We start from the raw sequence: 19,204 nt of genomic DNA on the forward strand, positions 1-19,204 counted from the left end.
CCGCGCAGGCTGAGTGGATTTTGCGAGCTCCGGAAACATCTTTCAAAACAGATGTCGCTGTTAGTGCGAGCAATTTTAATCCCTATCACTAACCCTAACCCTTGCTTTTACACCGGTGATCCGGCGGCAGCAAGCAACAGCGGCTGTCTCTGTGGCGCAATCGGTTAGCGCGTTCGGCTGTTAACCGAAAGGTTGGTGGTTCGAGCCCACCCAGGGACGTGTGAAATGCCGGAGTTTTGCACGCGCGTCAGGTGTCCACTAACGCCTATGCCATTCTTAGGGTTGCGAGGCACAGCTTTCTCAGGGCGTTTATCTTGTGCACCTTCAATAAGCTGGCTTGTTTTAAAAGAACTCAGCGGCGGGCATTTGGTGAACATTTTCACCAGCTCGAGTAGTTTGCTGTGGCATGTGGATGCCTTCTTTACTGATGATCTGTCTCTGGGGCTCATCTAGTTGACATAGTATCCGCTGACATTCGGCTGAAGGTGCTGATCCACCATCTGCTCTTGGTACGGACTGGAACCGGGGGACTGTAGTGACCATCAGATCGGAATGCAGAATGGATCTGGTGGCTACGGTGACCTCAGAATAAGAAGAAACAGACTAATATTAATGTAGATGCAAAAGTTCCATGTTGCCACAAAGTCAATACCCTATACCCCACCGGGATGACTTGAAATACAGTCAGCATCGGCAATTTTTGCCAGTCTCTCTGGAGGCTTGTTGAGAAAGATAGTCTTGCTTCGTTTTGTTTCCTTTTATTGGCGTGGCTGGTTGTTGGTCCTCGTCAAAGAGGTGTCCACCGATCATAGCGTGCCGGAGCCAGAAGACTTGTTGTTTTGTCAATATGTTCTCAAGACTTTGCGGCAGTTATCAATAAACTACAGCACAATCACAGCTCGCCGCTACCCATCGTAAACAGGTTGGGCCTGTCTGTTCCGGTGGGCTCTCAGTGGTGCTAAAGCATCAAATGAAGAGGATGGGATTCGAACCCACACAAACCAAGGCGTGCCGAGCACAACGGACTAGCCTTGCATCGCCTTAACCACTCGACCACCTTTCGTTTTGCGCGGTCCTTTTGTTTAACACTCCCGATTCAGACCACCAGCTCATTAGTAGAGCGCTCAGTGAACTGGACTGAGTGTGTCAGATAGGGAAGACACACAAAAATTGCAGAGTGGGGTCCCCAGGACCGAGGATCACTGCTAAATGTACCGAACGACGAGGATGGGATTCGAACCCACGCGTGCAGAGCACAATGGATTAGCAGTCCATCGCCTTAACCACTCGGCCACCTCGTCGTATTACGTGCCGTCTTTTATTTAGCACTCCCGATTCAGATCATCAGCTCATTAGTAGAGAACTCAAAGAACTGAACTGAGTGTGTTAGATAAGGAGGACACACAAAAAGTTCAGCATGGGGTCCCCAGGACCTAGATTAAGGTCCAGTGCTAAAGGAACCGAACGACAAGGATGGGATTAGCAGTCCATCGCCTTAACCACTCGGCCTCCCCGCCCCCTTGCTGACTGAGAGAGGCCATGCTGCGGACCTTTTCAGCTGCTGCTGCTGTGCTTTCAGCAGGCTGTTTTGAGCACAGAGGGAATAGTGAATGAGCCGTCTTTTACACACCTCTAATCTGTTCCGTAGAAACACGGTGCAGCAACCCGTGCCAGGAGACTGTTTGTGCGGCAGTTTAAAGCTTACTACCACCTTGTCGGTTCACATCCACGTAGGTGCCTGCAAAGGTCACAACCGTCGCCGGCATTCTTTCGCAGAGGCAATATTGTAGCCTATGAGGTTTATCCGAGGCGCGATCATTGCTGGTTGAAAACTTTACCCAATACCCCGCCAGGATGACTTGAAATACAGTCAGCTTTGGCAATTTTTGCTAGCCTCTCTGGAGGCTTAGAGTATTGTTGAGAAAAAATAGCCTGGTTTCGTTTCTCGTCGAAAAGGTGTCTGCTGATGATTGAGCGCCAGAGCCAGAAGGCTTGTTGTTTTGTAAATATGTCCTCAAGACGGGTATCATTAAACTGCAGCGCAATTACAGCTCACCGTTACCCATCGTAAACAGGTTGGGCCTGGCTGGTCCGGTGGGCTCTCAGTGGCGCTAAAGCTTCCAGTGCATGTCGAGCACAATGTATTAGCCTTCCACCGCCTTACCCGCTGGACCACCTCGTCATCTTGCGTGGTTTCTTTGTTTAACACTCCTGAACCATGTGCATGTGGATGCCTTCTTCGTCTTTTGTTTCAGCCGCCGAGGGCCTGTTTTCCACTGAGGCCCTGTGTCAAACTCCCTATGAGACACAATCGAACGTTAGTAGTAACCTCCGATTACGGCCGAATGTGGATTCTGCTCGGACGACGGGGCACCGGTACATCCTTTGTAGCTTTGGCTTGTTAGCCAAACGCTACAGCAGTTTGCCATTTCCCATGAAATCATCCTTGATTTCCTTAAGAAAGGTGCCCCAAATTGGTGGAAAATCACATCTCAACCATACGCTGTCCAAAGCATTGACCCGCCTTCACGCGGCAAAACAGAACGTGTTGTTGGCCCGCACTGCTGGGTCAAACTGCGCTTCCCAAAAACAGATTGGGTCAAAACCGACAGAAGAAAACTCTAAGCCTGCTCTAAGCCCTACCCACGGGGAGGGCTCGACAGTCTCGCACAACGCGAGAGCCTCCGTTTCGCCTGTGTGATTTGGGGGCCGATGAAAACTGGGTCCGACCCGGTGAAGAAGCCCACGACCAGCCCGGCTAGCTCAGTCGGTAGAGCATGAGACTCTTAATCTCAGGGTCGTGGGTTCGAGCCCCACGTTGGGCGGCTTTGTTGACTCTCTTTCTTCCCAAAAGGGTGGCGGGCTCCAGCGTGCCCATTCGCCGCGCAGGCTGAGTGGATTTTGCGAGCTCCGGAAACATCTTTCAAAACAGATGTCGCTGTTAGTGCGAGCAATTTTAATCCCTATCACTAACCCTAACCCTTGCTTTTACACCGGTGATCCGGCGGCAGCAAGCAACAGCGGCTGTCTCTGTGGCGCAATCGGTTAGCGCGTTCGGCTGTTAACCAAAAGGTTGGTGGTTCGAGCCCACCCAGGGACGTGTGAAATGCCAGAGTTTTGCACGCGCGTCAGGTGTCCACTAACGCCTATGCCATTCTTAGGGTTGCGAGGCACAGCTTTCTCAGGGCGTTTATCTTGTGCACCTTCAATAAGCTGGCTTGTTTTAAAAGAACTCAGCGGCGGGCATTTGGTGAACATTTTCACCAGCTCGAGTAGTTTGCTGTGGCATGTGGATGCCTTCTTTACTGATGATCTGTCTCTGGGGCTCATCTAGTTGACATAGTATCCGCTGACATTCGGCTGAAGGTGCTGATCCACCATCTGCTCTTGGTACGGACTGGAACCGGGGGACTGTAGTGACCATCAGATCGGAATGCAGAATGGATCTGGTGGCTACGGTGACCTCAGAATAAGAAGAAACAGACTAATATTAATGTAGATGCAAAAGTTCCATGTTGCCACAAAGTCAATACCCTATACCCCACCGGGATGACTTGAAATACAGTCAGCATCGGCAATTTTTGCCAGTCTCTCTGGAGGCTTGTTGAGAAAGATAGTCTTGCTTCGTTTTGTTTCCTTTTATTGGCGTGGCTGGTTGTTGGTCCTCGTCAAAGAGGTGTCCACCGATCATAGCGTGCCGGAGCCAGAAGACTTGTTGTTTTGTCAATATGTTCTCAAGACTTTGCGGCAGTTATCAATAAACTACAGCACAATCACAGCTCGCCGCTACCCATCGTAAACAGGTTGGGCCTGTCTGTTCCGGTGGGCTCTCAGTGGTGCTAAAGCATCAAATGAAGAGGATGGGATTCGAACCCACACAAACCAAGGCGTGCCGAGCACAACGGACTAGCCTTGCATCGCCTTAACCACTCGACCACCTTTCGTTTTGCGCGGTCCTTTTGTTTAACACTCCCGATTCAGACCACCAGCTCATTAGTAGAGCGCTCAGTGAACTGGACTGAGTGTGTCAGATAGGGAAGACACACAAAAATTGCAGAGTGGGGTCCCCAGGACCGAGGATCACTGCTAAATGTACCGAACGACGAGGATGGGATTCGAACCCACGCGTGCAGAGCACAATGGATTAGCAGTCCATCGCCTTAACCACTCGGCCACCTCGTCGTATTACGTGCCGTCTTTTATTTAGCACTCCCGATTCAGATCATCAGCTCATTAGTAGAGAACTCAAAGAACTGAACTGAGTGTGTTAGATAAGGAGGACACACAAAAAGTTCAGCATGGGGTCCCCAGGACCTAGATTAAGGTCCAGTGCTAAAGGAACCGAACGACAAGGATGGGATTAGCAGTCCATCGCCTTAACCACTCGGCCTCCCCGCCCCCTTGCTGACTGAGAGAGGCCATGCTGCGGACCTTTTCAGCTGCTGCTGCTGTGCTTTCAGCAGGCTGTTTTGAGCACAGAGGGAATAGTGAATGAGCCGTCTTTTACACACCTCTAATCTGTTCCGTAGAAACACGGTGCAGCAACCCGTGCCAGGAGACTGTTTGTGCGGCAGTTTAAAGCTTACTACCACCTTGTCGGTTCACATCCACGTAGGTGCCTGCAAAGGTCACAACCGTCGCCGGCATTCTTTCGCAGAGGCAATATTGTAGCCTATGAGGTTTATCCGAGGCGCGATCATTGCTGGTTGAAAACTTTACCCAATACCCCGCCAGGATGACTTGAAATACAGTCAGCTTTGGCAATTTTTGCTAGCCTCTCTGGAGGCTTAGAGTATTGTTGAGAAAAAATAGCCTGGTTTCGTTTCTCGTCGAAAAGGTGTCTGCTGATGATTGAGCGCCAGAGCCAGAAGGCTTGTTGTTTTGTAAATATGTCCTCAAGACGGGTATCATTAAACTGCAGCGCAATTACAGCTCACCGTTACCCATCGTAAACAGGTTGGGCCTGGCTGGTCCGGTGGGCTCTCAGTGGCGCTAAAGCTTCCAGTGCATGTCGAGCACAATGTATTAGCCTTCCACCGCCTTACCCGCTGGACCACCTCGTCATCTTGCGTGGTTTCTTTGTTTAACACTCCTGAACCATGTGCATGTGGATGCCTTCTTCGTCTTTTGTTTCAGCCGCCGAGGGCCTGTTTTCCACTGAGGCCCTGTGTCAAACTCCCTATGAGACACAATCGAACGTTAGTAGTAACCTCCGATTACGGCCGAATGTGGATTCTGCTCGGACGACGGGGCACCGGTACATCCTTTGTAGCTTTGGCTTGTTAGCCAAACGCTACAGCAGTTTGCCATTTCCCATGAAATCATCCTTGATTTCCTTAAGAAAGGTGCCCCAAATTGGTGGAAAATCACATCTCAACCATACGCTGTCCAAAGCATTGACCCGCCTTCACGCGGCAAAACAGAACGTGTTGTTGGCCCGCACTGCTGGGTCAAACTGCGCTTCCCAAAAACAGATTGGGTCAAAACCGACAGAAGAAAACTCTAAGCCTGCTCTAAGCCCTACCCACGGGGAGGGCTCGACAGTCTCGCACAACGCGAGAGCCTCCGTTTCGCCTGTGTGATTTGGGGGCCGATGAAAACTGGGTCCGACCCGGTGAAGAAGCCCACGACCAGCCCGGCTAGCTCAGTCGGTAGAGCATGAGACTCTTAATCTCAGGGTCGTGGGTTCGAGCCCCACGTTGGGAGGCTTTGTTGACTCTCTTTCTTCCCAAAAGGGTGGCGGGCTCCAGCGTGCCCATTCGCCGCGCAGGCTGAGTGGATTTTGCGAGCTCCGGAAACATCTTTCAAAACAGATGTCGCTGTTAGTGCGAGCAATTTTAATCCCTATCACTAACCCTAACCCTTGCTTTTACACCGGTGATCCGGCGGCAGCAAGCAACAGCGGCTGTCTCTGTGGCGCAATCGGTTAGCGCGTTCGGCTGTTAACCGAAAGGTTGGTGGTTCGAGCCCACCCAGGGACGTGTGAAATGCCGGAGTTTTGCACGCGCGTCAGGTGTCCACTAACGCCTATGCCATTCTTAGGGTTGCGAGGCACAGCTTTCTCAGGGCGTTTATCTTGTGCACCTTCAATAAGCTGGCTTGTTTTAAAAGAACTCAGCGGCGGGCATTTGGTGAACATTTTCACCAGCTCGAGTAGTTTGCTGTGGCATGTGGATGCCTTCTTTACTGATGATCTGTCTCTGGGGCTCATCTAGTTGACATAGTATCCGCTGACATTCGGCTGAAGGTGCTGATCCACCATCTGCTCTTGGTACGGACTGGAACCGGGGGACTGTAGTGACCATCAGATCGGAATGCAGAATGGATCTGGTGGCTACGGTGACCTCAGAATAAGAAGAAACAGACTAATATTAATGTAGATGCAAAAGTTCCATGTTGCCACAAAGTCAATACCCTATACCCCACCGGGATGACTTGAAATACAGTCAGCATCGGCAATTTTTGCCAGTCTCTCTGGAGGCTTGTTGAGAAAGATAGTCTTGCTTCGTTTTGTTTCCTTTTATTGGCGTGGCTGGTTGTTGGTCCTCGTCAAAGAGGTGTCCACCGATCATAGCGTGCCGGAGCCAGAAGACTTGTTGTTTTGTCAATATGTTCTCAAGACTTTGCGGCAGTTATCAATAAACTACAGCACAATCACAGCTCGCCGCTACCCATCGTAAACAGGTTGGGCCTGTCTGTTCCGGTGGGCTCTCAGTGGTGCTAAAGCATCAAATGAAGAGGATGGGATTCGAACCCACACAAACCAAGGCGTGCCGAGCACAACGGACTAGCCTTGCATCGCCTTAACCACTCGACCACCTTTCGTTTTGCGCGGTCCTTTTGTTTAACACTCCCGATTCAGACCACCAGCTCATTAGTAGAGCGCTCAGTGAACTGGACTGAGTGTGTCAGATAGGGAAGACACACAAAAATTGCAGAGTGGGGTCCCCAGGACCGAGGATCACTGCTAAATGTACCGAACGACGAGGATGGGATTCGAACCCACGCGTGCAGAGCACAATGGATTAGCAGTCCATCGCCTTAACCACTCGGCCACCTCGTCGTATTACGTGCCGTCTTTTATTTAGCACTCCCGATTCAGATCATCAGCTCATTAGTAGAGAACTCAAAGAACTGAACTGAGTGTGTTAGATAAGGAGGACACACAAAAAGTTCAGCATGGGGTCCCCAGGACCTAGATTAAGGTCCAGTGCTAAAGGAACCGAACGACAAGGATGGGATTAGCAGTCCATCGCCTTAACCACTCGGCCTCCCCGCCCCCTTGCTGACTGAGAGAGGCCATGCTGCGGACCTTTTCAGCTGCTGCTGCTGTGCTTTCAGCAGGCTGTTTTGAGCACAGAGGGAATAGTGAATGAGCCGTCTTTTACACACCTCTAATCTGTTCCGTAGAAACACGGTGCAGCAACCCGTGCCAGGAGACTGTTTGTGCGGCAGTTTAAAGCTTACTACCACCTTGTCGGTTCACATCCACGTAGGTGCCTGCAAAGGTCACAACCGTCGCCGGCATTCTTTCGCAGAGGCAATATTGTAGCCTATGAGGTTTATCCGAGGCGCGATCATTGCTGGTTGAAAACTTTACCCAATACCCCGCCAGGATGACTTGAAATACAGTCAGCTTTGGCAATTTTTGCTAGCCTCTCTGGAGGCTTAGAGTATTGTTGAGAAAAAATAGCCTGGTTTCGTTTCTCGTCGAAAAGGTGTCTGCTGATGATTGAGCGCCAGAGCCAGAAGGCTTGTTGTTTTGTAAATATGTCCTCAAGACGGGTATCATTAAACTGCAGCGCAATTACAGCTCACCGTTACCCATCGTAAACAGGTTGGGCCTGGCTGGTCCGGTGGGCTCTCAGTGGCGCTAAAGCTTCCAGTGCATGTCGAGCACAATGTATTAGCCTTCCACCGCCTTACCCGCTGGACCACCTCGTCATCTTGCGTGGTTTCTTTGTTTAACACTCCTGAACCATGTGCATGTGGATGCCTTCTTCGTCTTTTGTTTCAGCCGCCGAGGGCCTGTTTTCCACTGAGGCCCTGTGTCAAACTCCCTATGAGACACAATCGAACGTTAGTAGTAACCTCCGATTACGGCCGAATGTGGATTCTGCTCGGACGACGGGGCACCGGTACATCCTTTGTAGCTTTGGCTTGTTAGCCAAACGCTACAGCAGTTTGCCATTTCCCATGAAATCATCCTTGATTTCCTTAAGAAAGGTGCCCCAAATTGGTGGAAAATCACATCTCAACCATACGCTGTCCAAAGCATTGACCCGCCTTCACGCGGCAAAACAGAACGTGTTGTTGGCCCGCACTGCTGGGTCAAACTGCGCTTCCCAAAAACAGATTGGGTCAAAACCGACAGAAGAAAACTCTAAGCCTGCTCTAAGCCCTACCCACGGGGAGGGCTCGACAGTCTCGCACAACGCGAGAGCCTCCGTTTCGCCTGTGTGATTTGGGGGCCGATGAAAACTGGGTCCGACCCGGTGAAGAAGCCCACGACCAGCCCGGCTAGCTCAGTCGGTAGAGCATGAGACTCTTAATCTCAGGGTCGTGGGTTCGAGCCCCACGTTGGGCGGCTTTGTTGACTCTCTTTCTTCCCAAAAGGGTGGCGGGCTCCAGCGTGCCCATTCGCCGCGCAGGCTGAGTGGATTTTGCGAGCTCCGGAAACATCTTTCAAAACAGATGTCGCTGTTAGTGCGAGCAATTTTAATCCCTATCACTAACCCTAACCCTTGCTTTTACACCGGTGATCCGGCGGCAGCAAGCAACAGCGGCTGTCTCTGTGGCGCAATCGGTTAGCGCGTTCGGCTGTTAACCAAAAGGTTGGTGGTTCGAGCCCACCCAGGGACGTGTGAAATGCCAGAGTTTTGCACGCGCGTCAGGTGTCCACTAACGCCTATGCCATTCTTAGGGTTGCGAGGCACAGCTTTCTCAGGGCGTTTATCTTGTGCACCTTCAATAAGCTGGCTTGTTTTAAAAGAACTCAGCGGCGGGCATTTGGTGAACATTTTCACCAGCTCGAGTAGTTTGCTGTGGCATGTGGATGCCTTCTTTACTGATGATCTGTCTCTGGGGCTCATCTAGTTGACATAGTATCCGCTGACATTCGGCTGAAGGTGCTGATCCACCATCTGCTCTTGGTACGGACTGGAACCGGGGGACTGTAGTGACCATCAGATCGGAATGCAGAATGGATCTGGTGGCTACGGTGACCTCAGAATAAGAAGAAACAGACTAATATTAATGTAGATGCAAAAGTTCCATGTTGCCACAAAGTCAATACCCTATACCCCACCGGGATGACTTGAAATACAGTCAGCATCGGCAATTTTTGCCAGTCTCTCTGGAGGCTTGTTGAGAAAGATAGTCTTGCTTCGTTTTGTTTCCTTTTATTGGCGTGGCTGGTTGTTGGTCCTCGTCAAAGAGGTGTCCACCGATCATAGCGTGCCGGAGCCAGAAGACTTGTTGTTTTGTCAATATGTTCTCAAGACTTTGCGGCAGTTATCAATAAACTACAGCACAATCACAGCTCGCCGCTACCCATCGTAAACAGGTTGGGCCTGTCTGTTCCGGTGGGCTCTCAGTGGTGCTAAAGCATCAAATGAAGAGGATGGGATTCGAACCCACACAAACCAAGGCGTGCCGAGCACAACGGACTAGCCTTGCATCGCCTTAACCACTCGACCACCTTTCGTTTTGCGCGGTCCTTTTGTTTAACACTCCCGATTCAGACCACCAGCTCATTAGTAGAGCGCTCAGTGAACTGGACTGAGTGTGTCAGATAGGGAAGACACACAAAAATTGCAGAGTGGGGTCCCCAGGACCGAGGATCACTGCTAAATGTACCGAACGACGAGGATGGGATTCGAACCCACGCGTGCAGAGCACAATGGATTAGCAGTCCATCGCCTTAACCACTCGGCCACCTCGTCGTATTACGTGCCGTCTTTTATTTAGCACTCCCGATTCAGATCATCAGCTCATTAGTAGAGAACTCAAAGAACTGAACTGAGTGTGTTAGATAAGGAGGACACACAAAAAGTTCAGCATGGGGTCCCCAGGACCTAGATTAAGGTCCAGTGCTAAAGGAACCGAACGACAAGGATGGGATTAGCAGTCCATCGCCTTAACCACTCGGCCTCCCCGCCCCCTTGCTGACTGAGAGAGGCCATGCTGCGGACCTTTTCAGCTGCTGCTGCTGTGCTTTCAGCAGGCTGTTTTGAGCACAGAGGGAATAGTGAATGAGCCGTCTTTTACACACCTCTAATCTGTTCCGTAGAAACACGGTGCAGCAACCCGTGCCAGGAGACTGTTTGTGCGGCAGTTTAAAGCTTACTACCACCTTGTCGGTTCACATCCACGTAGGTGCCTGCAAAGGTCACAACCGTCGCCGGCATTCTTTCGCAGAGGCAATATTGTAGCCTATGAGGTTTATCCGAGGCGCGATCATTGCTGGTTGAAAACTTTACCCAATACCCCGCCAGGATGACTTGAAATACAGTCAGCTTTGGCAATTTTTGCTAGCCTCTCTGGAGGCTTAGAGTATTGTTGAGAAAAAATAGCCTGGTTTCGTTTCTCGTCGAAAAGGTGTCTGCTGATGATTGAGCGCCAGAGCCAGAAGGCTTGTTGTTTTGTAAATATGTCCTCAAGACGGGTATCATTAAACTGCAGCGCAATTACAGCTCACCGTTACCCATCGTAAACAGGTTGGGCCTGGCTGGTCCGGTGGGCTCTCAGTGGCGCTAAAGCTTCCAGTGCATGTCGAGCACAATGTATTAGCCTTCCACCGCCTTACCCGCTGGACCACCTCGTCATCTTGCGTGGTTTCTTTGTTTAACACTCCTGAACCATGTGCATGTGGATGCCTTCTTCGTCTTTTGTTTCAGCCGCCGAGGGCCTGTTTTCCACTGAGGCCCTGTGTCAAACTCCCTATGAGACACAATCGAACGTTAGTAGTAACCTCCGATTACGGCCGAATGTGGATTCTGCTCGGACGACGGGGCACCGGTACATCCTTTGTAGCTTTGGCTTGTTAGCCAAACGCTACAGCAGTTTGCCATTTCCCATGAAATCATCCTTGATTTCCTTAAGAAAGGTGCCCCAAATTGGTGGAAAATCACATCTCAACCATACGCTGTCCAAAGCATTGACCCGCCTTCACGCGGCAAAACAGAACGTGTTGTTGGCCCGCACTGCTGGGTCAAACTGCGCTTCCCAAAAACAGATTGGGTCAAAACCGACAGAAGAAAACTCTAAGCCTGCTCTAAGCCCTACCCACGGGGAGGGCTCGACAGTCTCGCACAACGCGAGAGCCTCCGTTTCGCCTGTGTGATTTGGGGGCCGATGAAAACTGGGTCCGACCCGGTGAAGAAGCCCACGACCAGCCCGGCTAGCTCAGTCGGTAGAGCATGAGACTCTTAATCTCAGGGTCGTGGGTTCGAGCCCCACGTTGGGAGGCTTTGTTGACTCTCTTTCTTCCCAAAAGGGTGGCGGGCTCCAGCGTGCCCATTCGCCGCGCAGGCTGAGTGGATTTTGCGAGCTCCGGAAACATCTTTCAAAACAGATGTCGCTGTTAGTGCGAGCAATTTTAATCCCTATCACTAACCCTAACCCTTGCTTTTACACCGGTGATCCGGCGGCAGCAAGCAACAGCGGCTGTCTCTGTGGCGCAATCGGTTAGCGCGTTCGGCTGTTAACCGAAAGGTTGGTGGTTCGAGCCCACCCAGGGACGTGTGAAATGCCGGAGTTTTGCACGCGCGTCAGGTGTCCACTAACGCCTATGCCATTCTTAGGGTTGCGAGGCACAGCTTTCTCAGGGCGTTTATCTTGTGCACCTTCAATAAGCTGGCTTGTTTTAAAAGAACTCAGCGGCGGGCATTTGGTGAACATTTTCACCAGCTCGAGTAGTTTGCTGTGGCATGTGGATGCCTTCTTTACTGATGATCTGTCTCTGGGGCTCATCTAGTTGACATAGTATCCGCTGACATTCGGCTGAAGGTGCTGATCCACCATCTGCTCTTGGTACGGACTGGAACCGGGGGACTGTAGTGACCATCAGATCGGAATGCAGAATGGATCTGGTGGCTACGGTGACCTCAGAATAAGAAGAAACAGACTAATATTAATGTAGATGCAAAAGTTCCATGTTGCCACAAAGTCAATACCCTATACCCCACCGGGATGACTTGAAATACAGTCAGCATCGGCAATTTTTGCCAGTCTCTCTGGAGGCTTGTTGAGAAAGATAGTCTTGCTTCGTTTTGTTTCCTTTTATTGGCGTGGCTGGTTGTTGGTCCTCGTCAAAGAGGTGTCCACCGATCATAGCGTGCCGGAGCCAGAAGACTTGTTGTTTTGTCAATATGTTCTCAAGACTTTGCGGCAGTTATCAATAAACTACAGCACAATCACAGCTCGCCGCTACCCATCGTAAACAGGTTGGGCCTGTCTGTTCCGGTGGGCTCTCAGTGGTGCTAAAGCATCAAATGAAGAGGATGGGATTCGAACCCACACAAACCAAGGCGTGCCGAGCACAACGGACTAGCCTTGCATCGCCTTAACCACTCGACCACCTTTCGTTTTGCGCGGTCCTTTTGTTTAACACTCCCGATTCAGACCACCAGCTCATTAGTAGAGCGCTCAGTGAACTGGACTGAGTGTGTCAGATAGGGAAGACACACAAAAATTGCAGAGTGGGGTCCCCAGGACCGAGGATCACTGCTAAATGTACCGAACGACGAGGATGGGATTCGAACCCACGCGTGCAGAGCACAATGGATTAGCAGTCCATCGCCTTAACCACTCGGCCACCTCGTCGTATTACGTGCCGTCTTTTATTTAGCACTCCCGATTCAGATCATCAGCTCATTAGTAGAGAACTCAAAGAACTGAACTGAGTGTGTTAGATAAGGAGGACACACAAAAAGTTCAGCATGGGGTCCCCAGGACCTAGATTAAGGTCCAGTGCTAAAGGAACCGAACGACAAGGATGGGATTAGCAGTCCATCGCCTTAACCACTCGGCCTCCCCGCCCCCTTGCTGACTGAGAGAGGCCATGCTGCGGACCTTTTCAGCTGCTGCTGCTGTGCTTTCAGCAGGCTGTTTTGAGCACAGAGGGAATAGTGAATGAGCCGTCTTTTACACACCTCTATTCTGTTCCGTAGAAACACGGTGCAGCAACCCGTGCCAGGAGACTGTTTGTGCGGCAGTTTAAAGCTTACTACCACCTTGTCGGTTCACATCCACGTAGGTGCCTGCAAAGGTCACAACCGTCGCCGGCATTCTTTCGCAGAGGCAATATTGTAGCCTATGAGGTTTATCCGAGGCGCGATTGTTAGCCAAACGCTACAGCAGTTTGCCTTTTCCCATGAAATCATCCTTGATTTCCTTAAGAAAGGTGCCCCAAATTGGTGGAAAATCACATCTCAACCATACGCTGTCCAAAGCATTGACCCGCCTTCACGCGGCAAAACAGAACGTGTTGTTGGCCCGCACTGCTGGGTCAAACTGCGCTTCCCTAAAACAGATTGGGTCAAAACCGTCAGAAGAAAACTCTAAGCCTGCTCTAAGCCCTACCCACGGGGAGGGCTCGACAGTCTCGCACAACGCGAGAGCCTCCGTTTCGCCTGTGTGATTTGGGGGCCGATGAAAACTGGGTCCGACCCGGTGAAGAAGCCCACGACCAGCCCGGCTAGCTCAGTCGGTAGAGTATGAGACTCTTAATCTCAGGGTCGTGGGTTCGAGCCCCACGTTGGGCGGCTTTGTTGACTCTCTTTCTTCCCAAAAGGGTGGCGGGCTCCAGCGTGCCCATTCGCCGCGCAGGCTGAGTGGATTTTGCGAGCTCCGGAAACATCTTTCAAAACAGATGTCGCTGTTAGTGCGAGCAATTTTAATCCCTATCACTAACCCTAACCCTTGCTTTTACACCGGTGATCCGGCGGCAGCAAGCAACAGCGGCTGTCTCTGTGGCGCAATCGGTTAGCGCGTTCGGCTGTTAACCGAAAGGTTGGTGGTTCGAGCCCACCCAGGGACGTGTGAAATGCCGGAGTTTTGCACGCGCGTCAGGTGTCCACTAACGCCTATGCCATTCTTAGGGTTGCGAGGCACAGCTTTCTCAGGGCGTTTATCTTGTGCACCTTCAATAAGCTGGCTTGTTTTAAAAGAACTCAGCGGCGGGCATTTGGTGAACATTTTCACCAGCTCGAGTAGTTTGCTGTGGCATGTGGATGCCTTCTTTACTGATGATCTGTCTCTGGGGCTCATCTAGTTGACATAGTATCCGCTGACATTCGGCTGAAGGTGCTGATCCACCATCTGCTCTTGGTACGGACTGGAACCGGGGGACTGTAGTGACCATCAGATCGGAATGCAGAATGGATCTGGTGGCTACGGTGACCTCAGAATAAGAAGAAACAGACTAATATTAATGTAGATGCAAAAGTTCCATGTTGCCACAAAGTCAATACCCAATACCCCACCGGGATGACTTGAAATACAGTCAGCATCGGCAATTTTTGCCAGTCTCTCTGGAGGCTTGTTGAGAAAGATAGTCTTGCTTCGTTTTGTTTCCTTTTATTGGCGTGGCTGGTTGTTGGCCCTCGTCAAAGAGGTGTCCACCGATCATAGCGTGCCGGAGCCAGAAGACTTGTTGTTTTGTCAATATGTTCTCAAGACTTTGCGGCAGGTATCAATAAACTACAGCACAATCACAGCTCGCCGCTACCCATCGTAAACAGGTTGGGCCTGTCTGTTCCGGTGGGCTCTCAGTGGTGCTAAAGCATCAAATGAAGAGGATGGGATTCGAACCCACACAAACCAAGGCATGCCGAGCACAACGGACTAGCCTTGCATCGCCTTAACCACTCGACCACCTTTTGTTTTGCGCGGTCCTTTTGTTTAACACTCCCGATTCAGACCACCAGCTCATTAGTAGAGCGCTCAGTGAACTGGACTGAGTGTGTCAGATAGGGAAGACACACAAAAATTGCAGAGTGGGGTCCCCAGGACCGAGGATCACTGCTAAATGTACCGAACGACGAGGATGGGATTCGAACCCACGCGTGCAGAGCACAATGGATTAGCAGTCCATCGCCTTAACCACTCGGCCACCTCGTCGTATTACGTGCCGTCTTTTATTTAGCACTCCCGATTCAGATCATCAGCTCATTAGTAGAGAACTCAAAGAACTGAACTGAGTGTGTTAGATAAGAAGGACACACAAAAAGTTCAGCATGGGGTCCCCAGGACCTAGATTAAGGTCCAGTGCTAAAGGAACCGAACGACAAGGATGGGATTAGCAGTCCATCGCCTTAACCACTCGGCCTCCCCGCCCCCTTGCTGACTGAGAGAGGCCATGCTGCGGACCTTTTCAGCTGCTGCTGCTGTGCTTTCAGCAGGCTGTTTTGAGCACAGAGGGAATAGTGAATGAGCCGTCTTTTACACACCTCTAATCTGTTCCGTAGAAACACGGTGCAGCAACCCGTGCCAGGAGACTGTTTGTGCGGCAGTTTAAAGCTTGCTACCACCTTGTCGGTTCACATCCACGTAGGTGCCTGCAAAGGTCACGACCGTCGCCGGCATTCTTTCGCAGAGGCAATATTGTAGCCTATGAGGTTTATCCGAGGCGCGATCATTGCTGGTTGAAAACTTTACCCAATACCCCGCCAGGATGACTTGAAATACAGTCAGCTTTGGCAATTTTTGCTAGCCTCTCTGGAGGCTTAGAGTATTGTTGAGAAAAAATAGCCTGGTTTCGTTTCTCGTCAAAAAGTTGTCTGCTGATGATTGAGCGCCAGAGCCAGAAGGCTTGTTGTTTTGTAAATATGTCCTCAAGACGGGTATCATTAAACTGCAGCGCAATTACAGCTCACCGTTACCCATCGTAAACAGGTTGGGCCTGTCTGGTCCGGTGGGCTCTCAGTGGCGCTAAAGCTTCCAGTGCATGTCGAGCACAATGTATTAGCCTTCCACCGCCTTACCCGCTGGACCACCTCGTCATCTTGCGTGGTTTCTTTGTTTAACACTCCTGAACCATGTGCATGTGGATGCCTTCTTCGTCTTTTGTTTCAGCCGCCGAGGGCCTGTTTTCCACTGAGGCCCTGCGTCAAACTCCCTATGAGACACAATCGAACGTTAGTAGTAACCTCCGATTACGGCCGAATGTGGATTCTGCTCGGACGACGGGGCACCGGTACATCCTTTGTAGCTTTGGCTTGTTAGCCAAACGCTACAGCAGTTTGCCATTTCCCATGAAATCATCCTTGATTTCCTTAAGAAAGGTGCCCCAAATTGGTGGAAAATCACATCTCAACCATACGCTGTCCAAAGCATTGACCCGCCTTCACGCGGCAAAACAGAACGTGTTGTTGGCCCGCACTGCTGGGTCAAACTGCGCTTCCCAAAAACAGATTGGGTCAAAACCGACAGAAGAAAACTCTAAGCCTGCTCTAAGCCCTACCCACGGGGAGGGCTCGACAGTCTCGCACAACGCGAGAGCCTCCGTTTCGCCTGTGTGATTTGGGGGCCGATGAAAACTGGGTCCGACCCGGTGAAGAAGCCCACGACCAGCCCGGCTAGCTCAGTCGGTAGAGCATGATACTCTTAATCTCAGGGTCGTGGGTTCGAGCCCCACGTTGGGCGGCTCTGTTGACTCTCTTTCTTCCCAAAAGGGTGGCGGGCTCCAGCGTGCCCATTCGCCGCGCAGGCTGAGTGGATTTTGCGAGCTCCGGAAACATCTTTCAAAACAGATGTCGCTGTTAGTGCGAGCAATTTTAATCCCTATCACTAACCCTAACCCTTGCTTTTACACCGGTGATCCGGCGGCAGCAAGCACCTGCGGCTGTCTCTGTGGCGCAATCGGTTAGCGCGTTCGGCTGTTAACCGAAAGGTTGGTGGTTCGAGCCCACCCAGGGACGTGTGAAATGCCGGAGTTTTGCACGCGCGTCAGGTGTCCACTAACGCCTATGCCATTCTTAGGGTTGCGAGGCACAGCTTTCTCAGGGCGTTTATCTTGTGCACCTTCAATAAGCTGGCTTGTTTTAAAAGAACTCAGCGGCGGGCATTTGGTGAACATTTTCACCAGCTCGAGTAGTTTGCTGTGGCATGTGGATGCCTTCTTTACTGATGATCTGTCTCTCTGGAGGCTTGTTGAGAAAGATAGTCTTGCTTCGTTTTGTTTCCTTTTATTGGCGTGGCTGGTTGTTGGTCCTCGTCAAAGAGGTGTCCACCGATCATAGCGTGCCGGAGCCAGAAGACTTGTTGTTTTATCAATATGTTCTCAAGACTTTGCGGCAGGTATCAATAAACTACAGCACAATCACAGCTCGCCGCTACCCATCGTAAACAGGTTGGGCCTGTCTGTTCCGGTGGGCTCTCAGTGGTGCTAAAGCATCAAATGAAGAGGATGGGATTCGAACCCACACAAACCAAGGCGTGCCGAGCACAACGGACTAGCCTTGCATCGCCTTAACCACTCGACCACCTTTCGTTTTGCGCGGTCCTTTTGTTTAACACTCCCGATTCAGACCACCAGCTCATTAGTAGAGCGCTCAGTGAACTGGACTGAGTGTGTCAGATAGGGAAGACACACAAAAATTGCAGAGTGGGGTCCCCAGGACCGAGGATCACTGCTAAATGTACCGAACGACGAGGATGGGATTCGAACCCACGCGTGCAGAGCACAATGGATTAGCAGTCCATCGCCTTAACCACTCGGCCACCTCGTCGTATTACGTGCCGTCTTTTATTTAGCACTCCCGATTCAGATCATCAGCTCATTAGTAGAGAACTCAAAGAACTGAACTGAGTGTGTTAGATAAGGAGGACACACAAAAAGTTCAGCATGGGGTCCCCAGGACCTAGATTAAGGTCCAGTGCTAAAGGAACCGAACGACAAGGATGGGATTAGCAGTCCATCGCCTTAACCACTCGGCCTCCCCGCCCCCTTGCTGACTGAGAGAGGCCATGCTGCGGACCTTTTCAGCTGCTGCTGCTGTGCTTTCAGCAGGCTGTTTTGAGCACAGAGGGAATAGTGAATGAGCCGTCTTTTACACACCTCTATTCTGTTCCGTAGAAACACGGTGCAGCAACCCGTGCCAGGAGACTGTTTGTGCGGCAGTTTAAAGCTTACTACCACCTTGTCGGTTCACATCCACGTAGGTGCCTGCAAAGGTCACAACCGTCGCCGGCATTCTTTCGCAGAGGCAATATTGTAGCCTATGAGGTTTATCCGAGGCGCGATTGTTAGCCAAACGCTACAGCAGTTTGCCTTTTCCCATGAAATCATCCTTGATTTCCTTAAGAAAGGTGCCCCAAATTGGTGGAAAATCACATCTCAACCATACGCTGTCCAAAGCATTGACCCGCCTTCACGCGGCAAAACAGAACGTGTTGTTGGCCCGCACTGCTGGGTCAAACTGCGCTTCCCAAAAACAGATTGGGTCAAAACCGACAGAAGAAAACTCTAAGCCTGCTCTAAGCCCTACCCACGGGGAGGGCTCGACAGTCTCGCACAACGCGAGAGCCTCCGTTTCGCCTGTGTGATTTGGGGGCCGATGAAAACGGGGTCCGACCCGGTGAAGAAGCCCACGACCAGCCCGGCTAGCTCAGTCGGTAGAGCATGAGACTCTTAATCTCAGGGTCGTGGGTTCGAGCCCCACGTTGGGCGGCTTTGTTGACTCTCTTTCTTCCCAAAAGGGTGGCGGGCTCCAGCGTGCCCATTCGCCGCGCAGGCTGAGTGGATTTTGCGAGCTCCGGAAACATCTTTCAAAACAGATGTCGCTGTTAGTGTGAGCAATTTTAATCCCTATCACTAACCCTAACCCTTGCTTTTACACCGGTGATCCGGCGGCAGCAAGCAACAGCGGCTGTCTCTGTGGCGCAATCGGTTAGCGCGTTCGGCTGTTAACCGAAAGGTTGGTGGTTCGAGCCCACCCAGGGACGTGTGAAATGCCGGAGTTTTGCACGCGCGTCAGGTGTCCACTAACGCCTATGCCATTCTTAGGGTTGCGAGGCACAGCTTTCTCAGGGCGTTTATCTTGTGCACCTTCAATAAGCTGGCTTGTTTTAAAAGAACTCAGCGGCGGGCATTTGGTGAACATTTTCACCAGCTCGAGTAGTTTGCTGTGGCATGTGGATGCCTTCTTTACTGATGATCTGTCTCTGGGGCTCATCTAGTTGACATAGTATCCGCTGACAT

At 51.2% G+C, this 19,204-nt stretch overlaps 23 non-coding genes across 23 annotated transcripts; 16 read left to right on the forward strand and 7 right to left on the reverse strand.

Annotated features, from left to right (window-relative positions):
- The first annotated feature begins 145 nt into the window (after positions 1-145).
- trnan-guu (transfer RNA asparagine (anticodon GUU)) lies at positions 146-219 on the forward strand. The gene has a single exon. It is a non-coding gene; the product is annotated as a tRNA-Asn (tRNA).
- Positions 220-1,219: 1,000 nt separating this feature from the next.
- trnas-gcu (transfer RNA serine (anticodon GCU)) lies at positions 1,220-1,301 on the reverse strand. Its single transcript has one exon. It is a non-coding gene; the product is annotated as a tRNA-Ser (tRNA).
- A 463-nt stretch (positions 1,302-1,764) lies between these two features.
- Positions 1,765-1,905, forward strand: LOC141311047 (U4 spliceosomal RNA). Its single transcript, XR_012348512.1, has one exon. It is a non-coding gene; the product is annotated as a U4 spliceosomal RNA (small nuclear RNA).
- An 847-nt stretch (positions 1,906-2,752) lies between these two features.
- On the forward strand, positions 2,753-2,825 carry trnak-cuu (transfer RNA lysine (anticodon CUU)). Its single transcript has one exon. It is a non-coding gene; the product is annotated as a tRNA-Lys (tRNA).
- A 201-nt stretch (positions 2,826-3,026) lies between these two features.
- Positions 3,027-3,100, forward strand: trnan-guu (transfer RNA asparagine (anticodon GUU)). The gene has a single exon. It is a non-coding gene; the product is annotated as a tRNA-Asn (tRNA).
- A 1,000-nt stretch (positions 3,101-4,100) lies between these two features.
- On the reverse strand, positions 4,101-4,182 carry trnas-gcu (transfer RNA serine (anticodon GCU)). Its single transcript has one exon. It is a non-coding gene; the product is annotated as a tRNA-Ser (tRNA).
- A 463-nt stretch (positions 4,183-4,645) lies between these two features.
- On the forward strand, positions 4,646-4,786 carry LOC141311048 (U4 spliceosomal RNA). Its single transcript, XR_012348513.1, has one exon. It is a non-coding gene; the product is annotated as a U4 spliceosomal RNA (small nuclear RNA).
- A 1,121-nt stretch (positions 4,787-5,907) lies between these two features.
- On the forward strand, positions 5,908-5,981 carry trnan-guu (transfer RNA asparagine (anticodon GUU)). Its single transcript has one exon. It is a non-coding gene; the product is annotated as a tRNA-Asn (tRNA).
- Positions 5,982-6,981: 1,000 nt separating this feature from the next.
- Positions 6,982-7,063, reverse strand: trnas-gcu (transfer RNA serine (anticodon GCU)). Its single transcript has one exon. It is a non-coding gene; the product is annotated as a tRNA-Ser (tRNA).
- A 463-nt stretch (positions 7,064-7,526) lies between these two features.
- Positions 7,527-7,667, forward strand: LOC141311049 (U4 spliceosomal RNA). The gene has a single exon (XR_012348514.1). It is a non-coding gene; the product is annotated as a U4 spliceosomal RNA (small nuclear RNA).
- Positions 7,668-8,514: 847 nt separating this feature from the next.
- trnak-cuu (transfer RNA lysine (anticodon CUU)) lies at positions 8,515-8,587 on the forward strand. Its single transcript has one exon. It is a non-coding gene; the product is annotated as a tRNA-Lys (tRNA).
- Positions 8,588-8,788: 201 nt separating this feature from the next.
- Positions 8,789-8,862, forward strand: trnan-guu (transfer RNA asparagine (anticodon GUU)). The gene has a single exon. It is a non-coding gene; the product is annotated as a tRNA-Asn (tRNA).
- A 1,000-nt stretch (positions 8,863-9,862) lies between these two features.
- trnas-gcu (transfer RNA serine (anticodon GCU)) lies at positions 9,863-9,944 on the reverse strand. Its single transcript has one exon. It is a non-coding gene; the product is annotated as a tRNA-Ser (tRNA).
- A 463-nt stretch (positions 9,945-10,407) lies between these two features.
- LOC141311050 (U4 spliceosomal RNA) lies at positions 10,408-10,548 on the forward strand. Its single transcript, XR_012348515.1, has one exon. It is a non-coding gene; the product is annotated as a U4 spliceosomal RNA (small nuclear RNA).
- Positions 10,549-11,669: 1,121 nt separating this feature from the next.
- Positions 11,670-11,743, forward strand: trnan-guu (transfer RNA asparagine (anticodon GUU)). The gene has a single exon. It is a non-coding gene; the product is annotated as a tRNA-Asn (tRNA).
- A 1,000-nt stretch (positions 11,744-12,743) lies between these two features.
- Positions 12,744-12,825, reverse strand: trnas-gcu (transfer RNA serine (anticodon GCU)). Its single transcript has one exon. It is a non-coding gene; the product is annotated as a tRNA-Ser (tRNA).
- A 1,142-nt stretch (positions 12,826-13,967) lies between these two features.
- Positions 13,968-14,041, forward strand: trnan-guu (transfer RNA asparagine (anticodon GUU)). The gene has a single exon. It is a non-coding gene; the product is annotated as a tRNA-Asn (tRNA).
- Positions 14,042-15,041: 1,000 nt separating this feature from the next.
- Positions 15,042-15,123, reverse strand: trnas-gcu (transfer RNA serine (anticodon GCU)). The gene has a single exon. It is a non-coding gene; the product is annotated as a tRNA-Ser (tRNA).
- Positions 15,124-15,586: 463 nt separating this feature from the next.
- Positions 15,587-15,727, forward strand: LOC141311052 (U4 spliceosomal RNA). The gene has a single exon (XR_012348518.1). It is a non-coding gene; the product is annotated as a U4 spliceosomal RNA (small nuclear RNA).
- Positions 15,728-16,848: 1,121 nt separating this feature from the next.
- Positions 16,849-16,922, forward strand: trnan-guu (transfer RNA asparagine (anticodon GUU)). Its single transcript has one exon. It is a non-coding gene; the product is annotated as a tRNA-Asn (tRNA).
- A 728-nt stretch (positions 16,923-17,650) lies between these two features.
- On the reverse strand, positions 17,651-17,732 carry trnas-gcu (transfer RNA serine (anticodon GCU)). The gene has a single exon. It is a non-coding gene; the product is annotated as a tRNA-Ser (tRNA).
- Positions 17,733-18,600: 868 nt separating this feature from the next.
- On the forward strand, positions 18,601-18,673 carry trnak-cuu (transfer RNA lysine (anticodon CUU)). Its single transcript has one exon. It is a non-coding gene; the product is annotated as a tRNA-Lys (tRNA).
- A 201-nt stretch (positions 18,674-18,874) lies between these two features.
- Positions 18,875-18,948, forward strand: trnan-guu (transfer RNA asparagine (anticodon GUU)). The gene has a single exon. It is a non-coding gene; the product is annotated as a tRNA-Asn (tRNA).
- Positions 18,949-19,204: the final 256 nt, after the last annotated feature.

This window comes from Garra rufa, unplaced genomic scaffold (assembly GCF_049309525.1).
Source record: "Garra rufa unplaced genomic scaffold, GarRuf1.0 hap1_unplaced_003, whole genome shotgun sequence".
In the NCBI taxonomy this organism is placed as follows: Eukaryota; Metazoa; Chordata; class Actinopteri; order Cypriniformes; family Cyprinidae; genus Garra; species Garra rufa.